The sequence below is a fragment of the Meriones unguiculatus genome, chromosome 10 (assembly GCF_030254825.1).
Source record: "Meriones unguiculatus strain TT.TT164.6M chromosome 10, Bangor_MerUng_6.1, whole genome shotgun sequence".
NCBI classification, from domain to species: domain Eukaryota; kingdom Metazoa; phylum Chordata; class Mammalia; order Rodentia; family Muridae; genus Meriones; species Meriones unguiculatus.
Genome location: NC_083358.1, coordinates 7,540,726 through 7,554,760, shown reverse-complemented (window position 1 = coordinate 7,554,760; position 14,035 = coordinate 7,540,726).

Sequence of the window (14,035 nt, the reverse complement as noted above, 5' to 3'; positions counted from 1 at the left end):
CGGAGAACTCCAACCAGGAATTTTGTTTATAAGCAGCTCTTCTCTGAATTTGGAAAGTGAACCCAGTTCCAGTTTGTCTCTCAGAGTTCAACTCCTGGGCCAAGAATGGATCCTGACTCCCTGAAGGGCGGGAGGGAATTTGGAGTCTCTGAAGGCTGGGTCCTCTAGGGACTGTTGTGGTGAATAAAAAAATAAATGAGTGTTGGGCTATATAATGTTTACTGTTAGCCCCAAGATTATCACGGTGTATTATCTAACCCACTGTCACAAATATTAAGACACAGACACCTGTTAGATTTTATGATTGCCTTACTTACTTACTTTGTGCTGGGCAGATGTTTTACTTACACTGTCTCAATATCCTCACCATCCATCTCCTAGCCCCCATCCAGTGCCATCCACTTTAATCCTTTCTATCTGGACCGCCTTCCATCCATAATCCCATGGTACTTGCTTGTGTTCTTCATCTGGGCCTTTTTACGCCATTATTCTCTTGGCCCATGTATATTTTTCTCCACACTAACCCATCATGGCATCCTTCTTCCTCCTCTTTTCCAGTCTATCTGTCTTGTGATTCTCTCTTGCACATAAAAGTCCAGGAATCTTAGCCACACCTATCCCATTCTGCCCTGTCCAGGTAGAGGCTGTTTAATCAACCAATCAGATATATCTTAGGCAGGTTTATAAAACAATGATAGTTGCCAGTAACAGGCATCAGACCAACCTCCAACAAGGAAACTGGCTTTCTCTGGATGGAAAATGTTTGGCCCAGAAGGAAAGGCCAGCTATCCTCAACTCACCGTTGGGATCCTATAAAACCCTTAGGAAGGTGGTGTGTGTCAACATGGCTCTGCCGTGCTGCTAAATTCGCTAATGCCAGCAAGATCCACCCTGGACCCTCCTTATACTGTCCGAATAAGACAATGACCCTAGAGACAAGCAAGAAAGAGCAGGGTGGGGTGGCACAAGGCCAAGGTACACCTGCTGTGTGAGGTCCTGGTTGGGCTGGTGGAGGGGGAGGGGAAAATGCATGGCCACGGGTTAGGCGAGGGTTCCAGCCACTCAGAGCTTTGCCAGCTGCTCATGCTTCTGTCTCTCAGTTTCCTCACCAGCAAGAGGGGTTTGATAGCACAAACCGAGGAGCAGAGAGCTTCACAAGCACCAAGAGCTCAGAGCAGAGCCTGCCACTCAGTAAATACCAAGAAATATCTGCATTTCCGTTTATCACTCACTTATAATTAAGCCGTGAGTGATCAAATAGTTGCACTCTAAATGTTAAATGATTCTTGCTAATGAACTATGATGCCAATGGTTAAATACGCATGTGTGTCAATTAACTATGCCAATAATGTAATTGTTAGTGGGGTGTGGTGGTGAATTCCTGTAGAATCCCAGGACTTGGGACTCTGAGGCAGGAGGATAGTGAGTTCCAGACCATCCTGGACTACACAGTGAAACACTGTCTCAAGAAACTAAACCAAACCAAAACAACAATAATGGGATTAATCCTCAATTGTATGGAGTGATAAATTTATGAGTGTTTATATGGTTCCCTTTCGTTATGCACTGTGATCTAATTGTATGTGAATCACTGATGCGATCATTTCAGAAAGCCACAATTGTGAGCAGCAATGAAGTTATTAAACATCTCTCATGAAGTTACTTCTACAGCGTCTGTGCTGGCCTAGAAGAAAGGCCTGTCTTGCTGGCCTCCCATCCCAGCTTCCTGCCCAGAGCCTGGAGTTCTGCAGGACCCTGCTTTATTATTTGTTTGTGTGTGTTTGAGAATGTAAGGCAGGCCTCAAGCTTCCCGGAAGGAGGATCAAACGATCCTTCCTTCCGCAGCCTCTCCACCACCTGTGTGACAGGGTGGCTCTGATGGTCACTCAGCGGGTGGTGGGAGAGGCCTGTGAGGCATCGCCTGTGAGGCGTGTGGAGCCCTGTGATGGGAAAAAGGAGCCCGAGGATGGCTCAGAGCCGCTGAGAGGTGTGAGATCCCTGTCCAGCCCTCTCCCGACGAGCAGTGGGCACATGAAATCGATTCCATGGGTTTCTTTAAGCGGTCGTACAGACTCACACGCCCCACGGGATGAGTCACTGCTAGCGTCCCTTACAGGACACCGGAACAGTGTGCTTTGTTCAGCCTTTCCATGTGGAGGGAGGGGGGTGCAGGAGAGGGAAGGAAGGGCAGAGTCTGGGGTCTAGGATCACATCACTTATGGTGGGGCAGGGGAGGGAACAGGCTTTTGTGGAGCTGCCTGGTGAGCAGGGTCCTTCCGGTGCCTCCAGCATGTGCGAGTGGAGGACCGAGTTCTGGACTGACGCTGGCTTGGAGCTGTGTTACTGAGTGGGACCAAACTCAAAGCTATTGGCATTATGGGTCACACCCTTGCTCTGAGGGCATGGTGGCTATAACACCCCCTGTTTTGCTTTTGTCCGAGGTATACAAAAACAGGAAACTTAAAAATTGCCTGAACCCCCAAAGGAACGCAGGAGGGATCCCCACAGCAGCTCCTTGGACAGCTCTGGGGGAGAAAAATCAGCATCTCAGCTGCCCCAGATGTCCCTTTCCTTCCTGCCTGTGGCTTCTGCAGGGGTCTCACAAGCTCCTCTAGTGTCCTGCCTCTGTCTGGAGCGAGGTGTTGAGCAATGCAGGTTAGAGATCATGGGGCAAGAATAAAGCAACTGTTGCCAGGGTTCCTCTGAATAAGCCAAGAATCTTTTTTTTCAAAAAATAATTTCTTCAATTGTTAGATTTTATGTGCACTGGTATTTTGCCTGCATGTATTATCTGTGGGTGTCAGATCTTGGAGTTACAGACAGTTGTGAGCTGCCATGTGGGTGCTAGGAATTGAACCAGGGTCCTCTGGAAGAATAGTTAGTGCTCTTAACCACTGAGCCATCTCTCCAGCCCCTAAGCCAAGAATCTTATGTTGGGAGATCCTTCTTGAGTTTCCACACAGGCCAATGCCCCAGTGTTGAGTCAGTGCCTGTGGAGAGCAGGCATGTGTGTCAGAGCCAGAGAAGACACTTGACACCACAGAACGTGATTTAGTAGGGCTATGACGGCCCGAAGATGGAAGCCAGGCCATGAACCAAGGAAGAAGGGGCTCTGGAAGGGAAGCTGACAGAAGGTTCTAGAAGAACCTGCCACCCCGTTTTGTAGTTCTGACCTTGAGGACCGTCCGGGAATGAGCGTGTGCTGTTTTCAGTCACCACCATGGCTGGAGCAGTTGCACAGAATGTTGACCCTCAGAGGGGAGACCCAGGATCCCCGGGAAGGATATTAGGGGTCCTGTGTTTCATGGTGGGTCCCATCACCCCCCTTTCCTCCAGACTCAACTTCCCCTCAGCTGTTTCTCTTTCATCAGCAGCTTGGCCTTCTCACAGGAGAGCCACACTGCCCCCGGTTTTGGGGACACTGAGGTGGAAACCCCAAAGTTGAAAATAGCCCTGCACTATCGTTGGTTAGGTTTCTGCTCTCAGCTGCCTCGGGGCAGCCGGCTGAGAAAGCCACTTCCTTCTGCCAGCCTCACTGTCCATACTGGTATCTCTCTTCTGTCCTGCTGAGCTCCCGGACACCTGGGGCTGGCCCAGAGGCAGGGCTCTGTGGAAAGATTTTCCCAGTGTTCCTGACCTGGCCGTGGCAGAAGTTTTGGGGCCAGGGGTTGTCACCTCGTGCTCTCTTTTTTGTTCTAGGGTCTTCCTTGCTCTCAAGTTCAAGGTGGTGTTTCCTTTCTGAGGGTGTGGGCTCCAACCACGATGGTGTCACGGCCAAGAACTTGTTTCCACTCAAAACCACGGGCAGCACAGCACAGGCCTTTCTACACCCCCCCCCCGCCCATTTCTCAAGCTTGATCTCGAGGGCTAGTTGCCACTGGAAAATGTAAATGACATGATAGGCCATAGTTTGCCTGAGGTGTGTGGGAGGAAAAGGATGCTTTTAAAGTGGGCTTTGCAATTCGTCTCATTTCACAGGGCTTCTTTTAAATGCCAAGGAGGCAAATGGTGCCCTGCTCATGTGACTCAAAGACAGAGCTTCGGGTGATGGCCTACCTCTTGCTCCTCACCACAGAGCAGGCCCGAGATGTTTGTGGAGTGAAACGGATGTGTGAGAGAGGAGCCGCTGGTTCTGACGTGACTGGAAGGTTCTAGGACCCGTGGTCACCCTCTTCTGCTAAGTCCGACCCATGTGCTCACTTGAAATCTTTCCTCAGGTGGGTGCTAATGCCATGAGTGTCTCCTGGGCTGGAACAATACCTGGCGAGGCCGGTGACCCCACGATCCTGAGTGGCATGCCCCAGTGATGTCCAGGGCAGGCCCCCTCAGTCATGATCAAGAAGCCTGTGTGACAGGTGGTATGTCCTCTATCCCGCCTCCTCCCACTCCAAGAGCGTCACTGTCATTATTCAGATAGAGAAACTTAAGACCCAGAGATGGGGTTTAAATGGCAGAGCAGCTGGCACTGGAACTGGCCATGAGGTAACCCAGTGCTTGATGGTGGGTCTGTAGCCTGCTGGTCTCCTCACCACGGAGCTCTGACTGTGTCAGGCAACCTGTCTTCCTCTGTGTGTTTCAGGGGACGGTCCCTTCCTCACCTAGCTGTGGATCTTGGCCATCTCTAAGACAATGGTTTTTCCAGAAGGGGCACATGACTGGGTAACAGCCAGTGAAACATAAGAGAATGATCCACTGGGCTTCCAGGAGGTCCTCCCAACCCTCCCTAGCCAACCAACAGGTACAAGGCCTCTCCAGCCTTGAGTCTCCATCCTTGTCCAATCACACCGGAGACAGCTTCTTCTGACATGTGCTTGGCTGCCTTCGATGCACGACTCTCCTGCTGCGCACGGATAGAGCAGAAGGAGGTGTGGCCTGTGAGGCAAGGTGAGCTCAGAGAGGCCACCATGCTGGGAGAGGTCAGGTGCCACCCCTACTCTCTTGCAGGTCTGTCCCAGACGCTGGTACAGAGCTTGGTGTCCCAGAGCAGAACCAGGCCAGCCTCACACCTTGAGCATCGGCACATGGGTGCTCAGGTTCCCTTCTCTAGTCCTTTGTTGGTCTGCGGAGTTCCCATGGTGCTTAGTTCACTGGTGCCGCCACGGTGCTGTCTTGTCTGTGAGCCCCTTGTTATGCACTGCTTTAACATCCTGGCTCACCTCCTCTGGCCGCTCAACAGTGTCAGGAGATGATTGTCACTGCTAATGGCAAGGAAGCAGAGGAACAACAGGGTCACACAGCTTGCTGAAGGCACAATCTGAAGCCAGGCTTCTGCATCCACCATCACTGTTCTCCACAGAGGCTCACTGCAGAGCCCAGGATGGTTACAACCTGAGGGTTACAGCAAGCATTCCACTCCTTGTGGATCAGAAGCGAGGAGTTTGTTGCAAAGTTGCTTGTCAGGGTGATACTCTTGGCAGCTCAGTCTTGGCCTCTGTTTTTTTTTTTAGAAAAAACAAAACAAAACAAAACAAAACAAAACAAAACAAAAACCTAGAGGCTGAAGCAGGACCACATGTCTTGAATAGAATCTTACGTCACTTAACTCAAGCCAGTCATGGACCCAGGCCAGGGCAGCCACTCCTCATGACCCGACTAAGCCCTGCAGGAACTAACCAACTTAGTACATTTTTGTTCATTAAATCCCACACTTTTCTGATATTACTTAAGTTTCCCCTATTCCTATTCCTGTTCTGGGACTCACCATGACCCCATACCCTATGGTGGTCACATCTCTTTGTCTGTGGCTCCTTCAGACTCTGCCTGGCTTACATGACCTTGGCTGTTTTGAGATACCCTGCAGAGGATCCCCAGATGGTACTCTGTGGTCCTTTTCTCCTGTTTAAAGGAGGGTGCTGAGGCCAGATGTAGAGATGCACAGCTTTAATTGCAGCACTCTGGAGGTAGGCGAGTCTCAGTGAATTAGACGCCAGCCTCATCTACATAGAGAATTTGAGGCTAGCCAGGGCTACACAGTGAGACCCTGTCTCAAAATAAATATATTAAAAATTAAATAAAAAACCACGAGATGTTGGATTTCAGACAAAGGCTGGGATGTTAGGCATACTGCACAGACAGTTCCTCTGTGAGTAATGGCCTTAGTCTCCCAGCAAACAGTCCTTCCTGGTCCAAAGAGGAGTCTCCAAGTCCGCATCTCAGGCTTCTGGAATGTGAGCTCTGACAGGGGACAAAGGCTGAGGCCTCTCTGTGGCCCTGTAGGCCCCCCCAGTTCCTGGCGTCTCCAGCAGCTCCTAGCTACTAGTTTTTGAGAGTGTTCCTCAGAAATTTAACCTGAGCAGTTTTTCCAAAGGTCCAGAGATGACATGGCCTGTGACACTCTGGTAGTGTGGCCTGTGACACTCTGAAGCCCTAGCCTGCTTCCTGCCTGAGCACCATGGGTTCAGCCATGACAACTTCCTTCTCTTTTCCCAAGATCCACATCCCTTTCCAGCTATCTCAGAGCCATCGCCCACCACTTCCTCTGCCTGGAATCTGCTTCCTTCCCTCATAGGCTGGTCAGTAGCTTCCTCCTTCAGGCTCCACTGCTAACAGCCAAATGGGGAAAAGATCTCCTCCACCCTCCAGAACTGAACAGCTTCCTTCACACTGACAGAGCTGGGGGCAAAGACACCCATACATAGGACCTTTTTCCTTTTGTTAGTGAGTCTTCCCTGTAGTACACTCAAGGAAGGCAAGACTCTTTTCACCTGAATTCCCTGTTGTATCTTCAGGGCCTGAAGCCCAGAGCCAGGTGGATTACAAAGGGTCCAGATACTCTTGTGACTAGATCTGTCCACCTATCAATCCACCTGACACATGTTCATGTATTCACTTAGCACTTAATCCACCCATCCATCCATCCATCCATCCATCCATCCATCCATCCATCCATTCATCTGCTCAAACACCCAACCATCCATCAGTTCAATCACCCAAACATCTACTCATTCATCCGTCCACCCAACCACCCATCAGTTCATTCACCCAAACCCAAACATCTACCCGTTCATTCATCTACATGACCATCCATCTATTCATCCACCCAAACGTCTACCCACTCATCTATCCACCCAACCATCCATCCATCCACTCACCTATTCATCTGCTCACCGATCCACCCACTCACATACCTATACACCCACTGTACCTCCATTATTAACTCTCACTTATCTGTTTGCCCGCCCACTTATCCATTCCTCCATCTACTCTCCTACCCATTGGCACATCTATCCACCTAGCTCAACCTCTACCTGCTCACCCACCACCTATCCATTTCCAACCAGCCAGAAAGCCACCTGTCCACCCACCTACCCACCTACATAATTGCCTAGCCACTGACCCGTCTACCTATTCATTCACTCACCAATTCATCTACCTGCAATCTGTTTACACACACATCCACTATTCACCACTGGTGTATCCATCCATCTCTCTACCCACTTACCCACCCACCCACCCACCATCCATCCATCCATCCATCTCTTCACCTATTTTCTACCCACCGACCATCTACTGAACTAAGCACAGTGATGGGTTTGTCACACAGGATCAACAGAGAGCCCCTGACGTCTCAGAGTCTTGGTGACTCTGCAGGGAATGATCCTGTTTCCTGATGGATCTTCAGGCCTTAGGACTGGGAACTCTCTCTAGCCCTTGGATACCTTGGTGTGTCTGTGGCTGCCCTGTGCTGGGGGCAGATGATGTCTCAAAGCAGGGCGATCATATTTGCATTTTTACCATTTTAGTCTCAGTTTTGTAGAGGAAACTTTTCTGGAACTCTTTTTAAAAACCAGAAGCACACACACACGTACACACACAGGAAATTGTGTCTTGTGTTCTTGGTAGCTAAACTCTTGCTAAGTTTGAACACAGCTTTCTTCCTTCTCTTCCTTCCTTCTTTTTCTTTGTCTCTCTTTTTTTCTTTCTATTTTTCTCTCTCAAGTGTAAACTGAAGAGCTCACTGTAGGCAGGTAGCAACTGCAAGCCCCGGCCTGCAGCAGGAGGTGTGTGGGGGTGAGGGTGTGCTGGACTGCAGTGGGAGGTGGGGGCGTGCTGGGGGAGGACACTAGAGGATGCCCAAGGGGAAGACACCACCTTTGGATCAGGATGGTTGAGGTGAGGAGGAAGCTCAGACAGAGAGCCGGCATGGTTCAGTCATGAAATGGTTCGAGGAAAGTAGCTTTACTATGCTGAGGGAGCCCTAGAGATGGCTGAGAGTGACCAAATGTCCAGGACGTGACTGCTGTGAATTCCGGTTGCTGGTTACAACAGACCTCATGTTCAGGAGGCTGGCACTGTGGTTGTGAATGGTGCCAGGTTGGCACGTGGCAGGGCTGGGATGGAGGGAAGAATGGTTTCTGTTGCTCCAGCTGTGGACAGGAGCCTGGTAGCGGGTGCTCTAGCTTCCTCCTCTGTAAAGCTGGGAGCTCCTGGGACTCCTGTTTGTCAGATCCATGAGAAGGTGAAGGGAGCTGGTCCATGCACTGGCCCCCAGTGTGAATTCCTCACACTGCTGACCCTTGTTCAGGCATCAAGGTGGATACAGGCGGCCAGAGAAAAGCCACTGGCCAAAGGAATAGGGCATCCAGCTGGCACTGGGGGTCACTGTGGACTCCATAGAATCAGCTTTGCCTGGGGAACCCCCAGGTTCAGAGAGTACCGCTTTATCACTCTGGTGTATGCTGTGGGTTTGGCTCTTCTGGGCTCTCTTTTAGGTTTGTGACCCCAGCTTGGGCTTGGGTGCCTTCTCATGACCATGTCCACTTCCACCACAGAGCCCAGTCTGGGCTGACAAGATTCACACCCACGCCTTCAGTAGCAGTGCGAGCAAGGGCCTTTCCTTGTTCAGGGAATAGCCAGGACTTCTCTGCTCTGGAGTCCCAGCACCTTGTATTTGGCTTTCTCATCCCGACCCAAAGCCTGCCTCTTGCCTCGTAACTGCATCTCAGCTAAAGCAAGCTGCGGAGATGGAAGCCTGTGCCGTTAGGATCATTCCAAGCTGCTGGCATGTCCTGTGGGGCCCATTGCCATGGAGGCAGAGGCAGTTTTTCCTACAGACATTTGGCTGTGGATCTGATCTGCTACAGCAACTCCTAGCCCACACCCTCTGCTTGGAGCTGGGTTGTACTGTGGGATGGTTCAATTGCCTGCTGAGTCCTAGGAGGCAACCGAAACCCAGATCATTAGGGCAGGAGTTGGGGCAGCATCCCACGTAGTCCCTAGGCTTCGGGCTCCCTGCTCTGCTCATGAGCTAGAGAAGAATGTTCTAGAATTTGGCTGTTGTGGGGTTAGTGCCTAACTTCCACCCTCAGCTTCTCTTTCAATGGGTCGCCCCCCCCCCCCCAACATACTGTGGCTCCCAGGTGAGTGTATTCACCCACTGCCTGGCTCCTTTCAACCCATAAGTCTTCCTCTTCACAGCTCTGCAACAAAGCTCCCTCCAGGGCCCCAGGGCTGGTTGACCTACAAGACAGTTCTTCCTGTTTTGTGAGCGATGGGGTTTGCCTTGCACAAGGCCCCTCGGCGCAGGGGTAACCGGAGAGATACAAGTTAGGCTCATGGGGATTAAACTTCAGTGTTCTTTTCTTGCTGCTACTTTAACTAGGTCTGGTGTAGAATTCTCCCTTTGTCTCTATGTCTATTTTTCTCTCTCTCTCTTTCTCCCCCATCTTCTCTCCCTCCCTCTATTTCTCCCTCTGTCCCTCTGTCTCTTCCTCCCTCCTGCCCTCCTACCCTTCCTTACTTAGACAGGGTCTCATGTAGCCCAGGCTGTTCTTGAATTTTCTATATAGCCAGGGATGACCTTGAATTCCTGCTTCCTCCTGAGCTCTGGGATTACAGGTGTTCTTTCCCACGCCAAGTTCATGCTGTACTGCAGGTGGAACTCAGGTTTTTTGCACGCTAGGCAAGCACCCTACCATTAAGTCACATCCTCAGGCCCCCGCTCTCTCTCTCATAAAGGAACCTCTTCGTGTTTCTGAGCAGCAGGGCCCTGGACTAGGCTCATTCTGGGCAGTCAACTTGGCCAGTTTCCACATCTTTGAGAGAGGAATATTAGAGCAGCTATTGTATCGGATTTGATATAGAACTGAGACAGGCATTTTCCAGCATAGTGTGGACACAACCATCTGACTGAGGTGTAAACAGGCGTTCCTCAAGGTCATTATGAAGATTTAAACACCATGAGATGGACATGATAGTTAAGCCCTGAAGGCTGGTGGGATGGGCATTATTGGTGCCCTATGAGGCCTAACAAGGGAAAGTGTCAAGCGTGGGAGGCAGCTGCCCACTGCTGCAGCCTGGCCTGTGTGGCTCAGGATGCTGGGTCCCTTCCAAAGGGACAACACTGTCTTCTCTTCAGGATCATTGAGAGTGAATTCTGCTTATGGTCTCTGAGCTAAAGTTCAAGAGTTGTCTTTGAGGCAGATTTAAAGATGGTTGAAGTTGCAGGGATGGAGCCTGGAGAGATGGCCGAGTGGTTAAGAGCATGGACAGCTCTTGCAGAAGACCCAAATTAAGTTCTCTGCAGCTATGTCTGGCAGCTCACAACTGCCTGTGACTCCAACTCCCGGGATTCTGATGCTCCCATCTGACCCCCTCAGGCACTGGTACACCTATGGCATATACATATAGATAAAAATATAGCTTAAAAAATACACTTTAATGACTGTAGAGACCCGGCTTGTTGCAGAAGAACCTAATCATTATCTTGGGCTATCTCAGCCCCTAAATAGCCACTCATTGCCCACAGTGGTAAGGGACCTAACATCCTGTGACTCCAAGTTAGTTCTTTGGACTGTACAAGTAGAACCTGGCTCCCACCAAACCAAAGGCTAAGAATGTCATCAGGTGGCATCTGAGGTTTAAAGCAGATTCCCTTTCTTGCCCCTAATCTTCCTGGCTTAAGTTTCCACTAAGGTATTTGAAAGATGCCTTGACTTATGGCATTCTTTCTCCTGCTACTATTAAAAACCCCAATCTGTGTCCTTGGGCTATGGTCACTCGGATTTGGCTCTAGAACAAACCAGCTCTCATTTGCTTTGAGTTGAGAACTGTGTCTTTTGAACTAGAGGGTCCATTCTCTTCCACGAAGAGCAGGGCCGGGCTAGGGTGGAGGGCGTCGCCCTGGGGGCGTGCAGCCAGCTCCCCCAGCCCCATCCCTGCCTCTTCTTGTTTCTGTTACAGCTTCTCCTTCTGAATTTCAGTTTGGCTCAGGTTCCCACCTTGCTGCCTGCCCCGGATGGGAGCAGTTTCGGGGGGTCCTGTCCATCAAGGTGGCTCCGCAGCAGCGGTTCCTGAGATTACTCACGAACCTGTCTGATAAGAAAAGTGAAAGGTGAAGTTGGACCCTGAAGATGCCAGCAACTTCCTAAATCCAGCCGTCCTCACACCGCCCCAAGGAACAAGCGGCTCCTCAAGAGGAATCATTGGAGGAAACCCTGAGTTTTCGATAGCCCTGGAAAGGGAACTGGCCTGGGGCAGGTCTGGTTTCAGGATCTCACCTCACCTACCAGTGGGGGGGGGGAGGTGTAGATCGAGGTGTGGGGGAGACAGCAAAGGCCTGAGGTAGGATTTCTTACCACGCTTTGCAGGGGCCTGGTGCTCCTGGGCCACCTGTGTCTGGCAGCCCTTGCTTCATGGGGTTGCAACACAGCTGAGGTTTCCGTGTCCCTCCAGCCAAGGCTGGTCCAGGTGCTGAGGGAAGGGACACGTGGGAGACAGAATTAGACCCCCATGGAAAAACCACCACCCTGCCTGTTTTTAGGTTTCACCTCAGGACCCACACCCTGTAACTGACTTTGAAACTTGATTCTGGACTGACATCAAGCTGGTCCTTGACCTTGGCTTTGCATCATTCCTCTCCAAAGTCAAAGGCTGGATCCTGGGTATGGGTCTTGCTTTCTATTCCCTCAGGCTGGGCTGTCTAGGCAGTTGCTGTCCTCAGTAGCTGGTTTTCTCTCTCAAACTCCTGGGCGTCTTCAGGACCTGCCTCTCCTGAGGCCTCGTAGAATGGAGAATTAAGGCCTGTGCAGTGCTTCTCAGACAACAGGCACAACATGGGTGAACAGGGAACCCACGCATTGAGTGAAGTGGAGCACAAGGGGTCCCTAACAAGGATTAGATGTAACCGCTGCAAGCATCTTTTTATTGTAAAATAATTGTGTGTGCATGTATGTGTGTGTCTGTCTGTGTAATGGCAACAAGAAGATGTGGGGTTTCCTGCATCTGGAGTTACAGGCAGTTGTGATCCATTCAACATGGGTGATGGGAACTGAACTCCAGTTCCCTGAAAGAGTAGCAATGATTCTTAACGACTGAGTCATCTCTCCAGCCCCAAGGAACGATTTTAAACATGCAGAAACGTTGTGAGAACAGTACAAAGTCCGGGTCACAGCTGGAGTCAACTCCATCGTGTTGTAACCGTCTTGTTGGGGTAGAACTCACATCCCCTGTAATTCACCCATCTAAAGTTGGCTTCAGTGCTAGGCAGATAGATTTGATCGAGCATGGAGACCGCTGAGCTTGGACCCACCCTTGACAATCGGCAGCCTGTAAAACCAGGAGCTGCAGCTGCAGGACTTGGACCTGGTAGAATGGGATCTGAGTTATCTCTGGCCCTGGGTGGAGACATGATTTTCTGAACTTCCAGAAAGATCCCCGGATTCTAACCTAGCAGAGGCTTTTTGGTAAAGAATGAAGACATACCTTGCCCATCCCTTCAGGATTAATCCAGTGGATTAATCAATCACCTGCACAGGAAGACACCTCTCAGGAAAGCTGTCTGCTCCAGAGACTTCAGTAGCATAGCATGAAGCCTGCTCGAGCATGTGGGCCAGCATGATGGGCTCTGGTCACTGTCACCCTGCATTTTCCTTTACAATGGTCTCTTGGGCCACTGTCCACTCTCACCCTTGAGAGTGTCCCCCATCTTAAACAAGTCTTTGTCTTCTGTGGTTTGTACTCTGTGTCTCGTCTGATGTTTTTCCATAGGGATGACAAGAACTGGGGAGCTGACGAGAGAGCAGAGTGGGACCCTGGTCACTTTTACTGTATCCATAGTTATGCCACCTTCCCCACAGGCAGTTTAGAGACCCAACAACTCACTTTTGTTTCACCAGAAGCATTCCGGGGTGGGCAGTGGGGGTGAGGTGGGAGTGGGTGGGCTGGTGTGGGTGGGCTGGGAAATGGGGTGGTGGTAGGGGTTGGGTAGCTTGGCATCCTGTCTTTGAACTGTGACAACTGCTGCCATGACTTTAAACAGTCCAAGCCAACTGCCCGGTCTTTAGTTGGTGTTTTCTAAGTTAGATTAAGTCTCAGGCCTGCATGTTCTCTGGAACCACTTGGGGAAACCCCCATCCCCCATACCCTCTGTCCCTTATGCTGGGCGTGGAACCTAGAGCTTTGTACTGCTAGATCAGTGTTCTGTTACTGAGCAGAACCTCTCACATTAAAAAGATTTCTGCCCACATTTAGGGATGAACTAGTTCCGGTTGAGGGCCTGTTCTAGACCTAGTGCTGAGGGGACCGCTCCGGCTTCCTAGGCTTAGATCCACAATGCTTTGCTGAGATCCCCTCATGGTCTGGCCCAGTCTCCCACCCCAGGCCTGTTTTTAGGGCTGTGTGTCATGCTGGCTGTGCCTAGGGGCCCTGGGCACTGTAGCTGTCACTGAGCGCTAAGTCACTACTGTAGGTGACAAAAATAGCCCTTGTGGGAGAAGAGGTTCTGTATTGACTGTGGGCCTGAGGGAAGCACCCAGGAAAGGAAGGCCTTCCTTACTGCTTTTCTTTGTTTACTTATGTGCAATGCCACAGCACACCAGTGAAGGTCAGAGGGTAACCTGTGGGATCCCCTATGGATCCTGGGATCGAACTCAGAGAGTTGAGGATGGTGGTGAGCAGCTTCACCAGCTTTACCTATTGAGACATCTTACAGGTGGTTTTAGCCATCATGTGGGAGCTGGGAATCAAACCCAGGTCCTCTGTAAGAGCAGTGTGTGCTCCTGACTGCTGAGTTGTCTCTCCTGCCCTGAAAAATTCT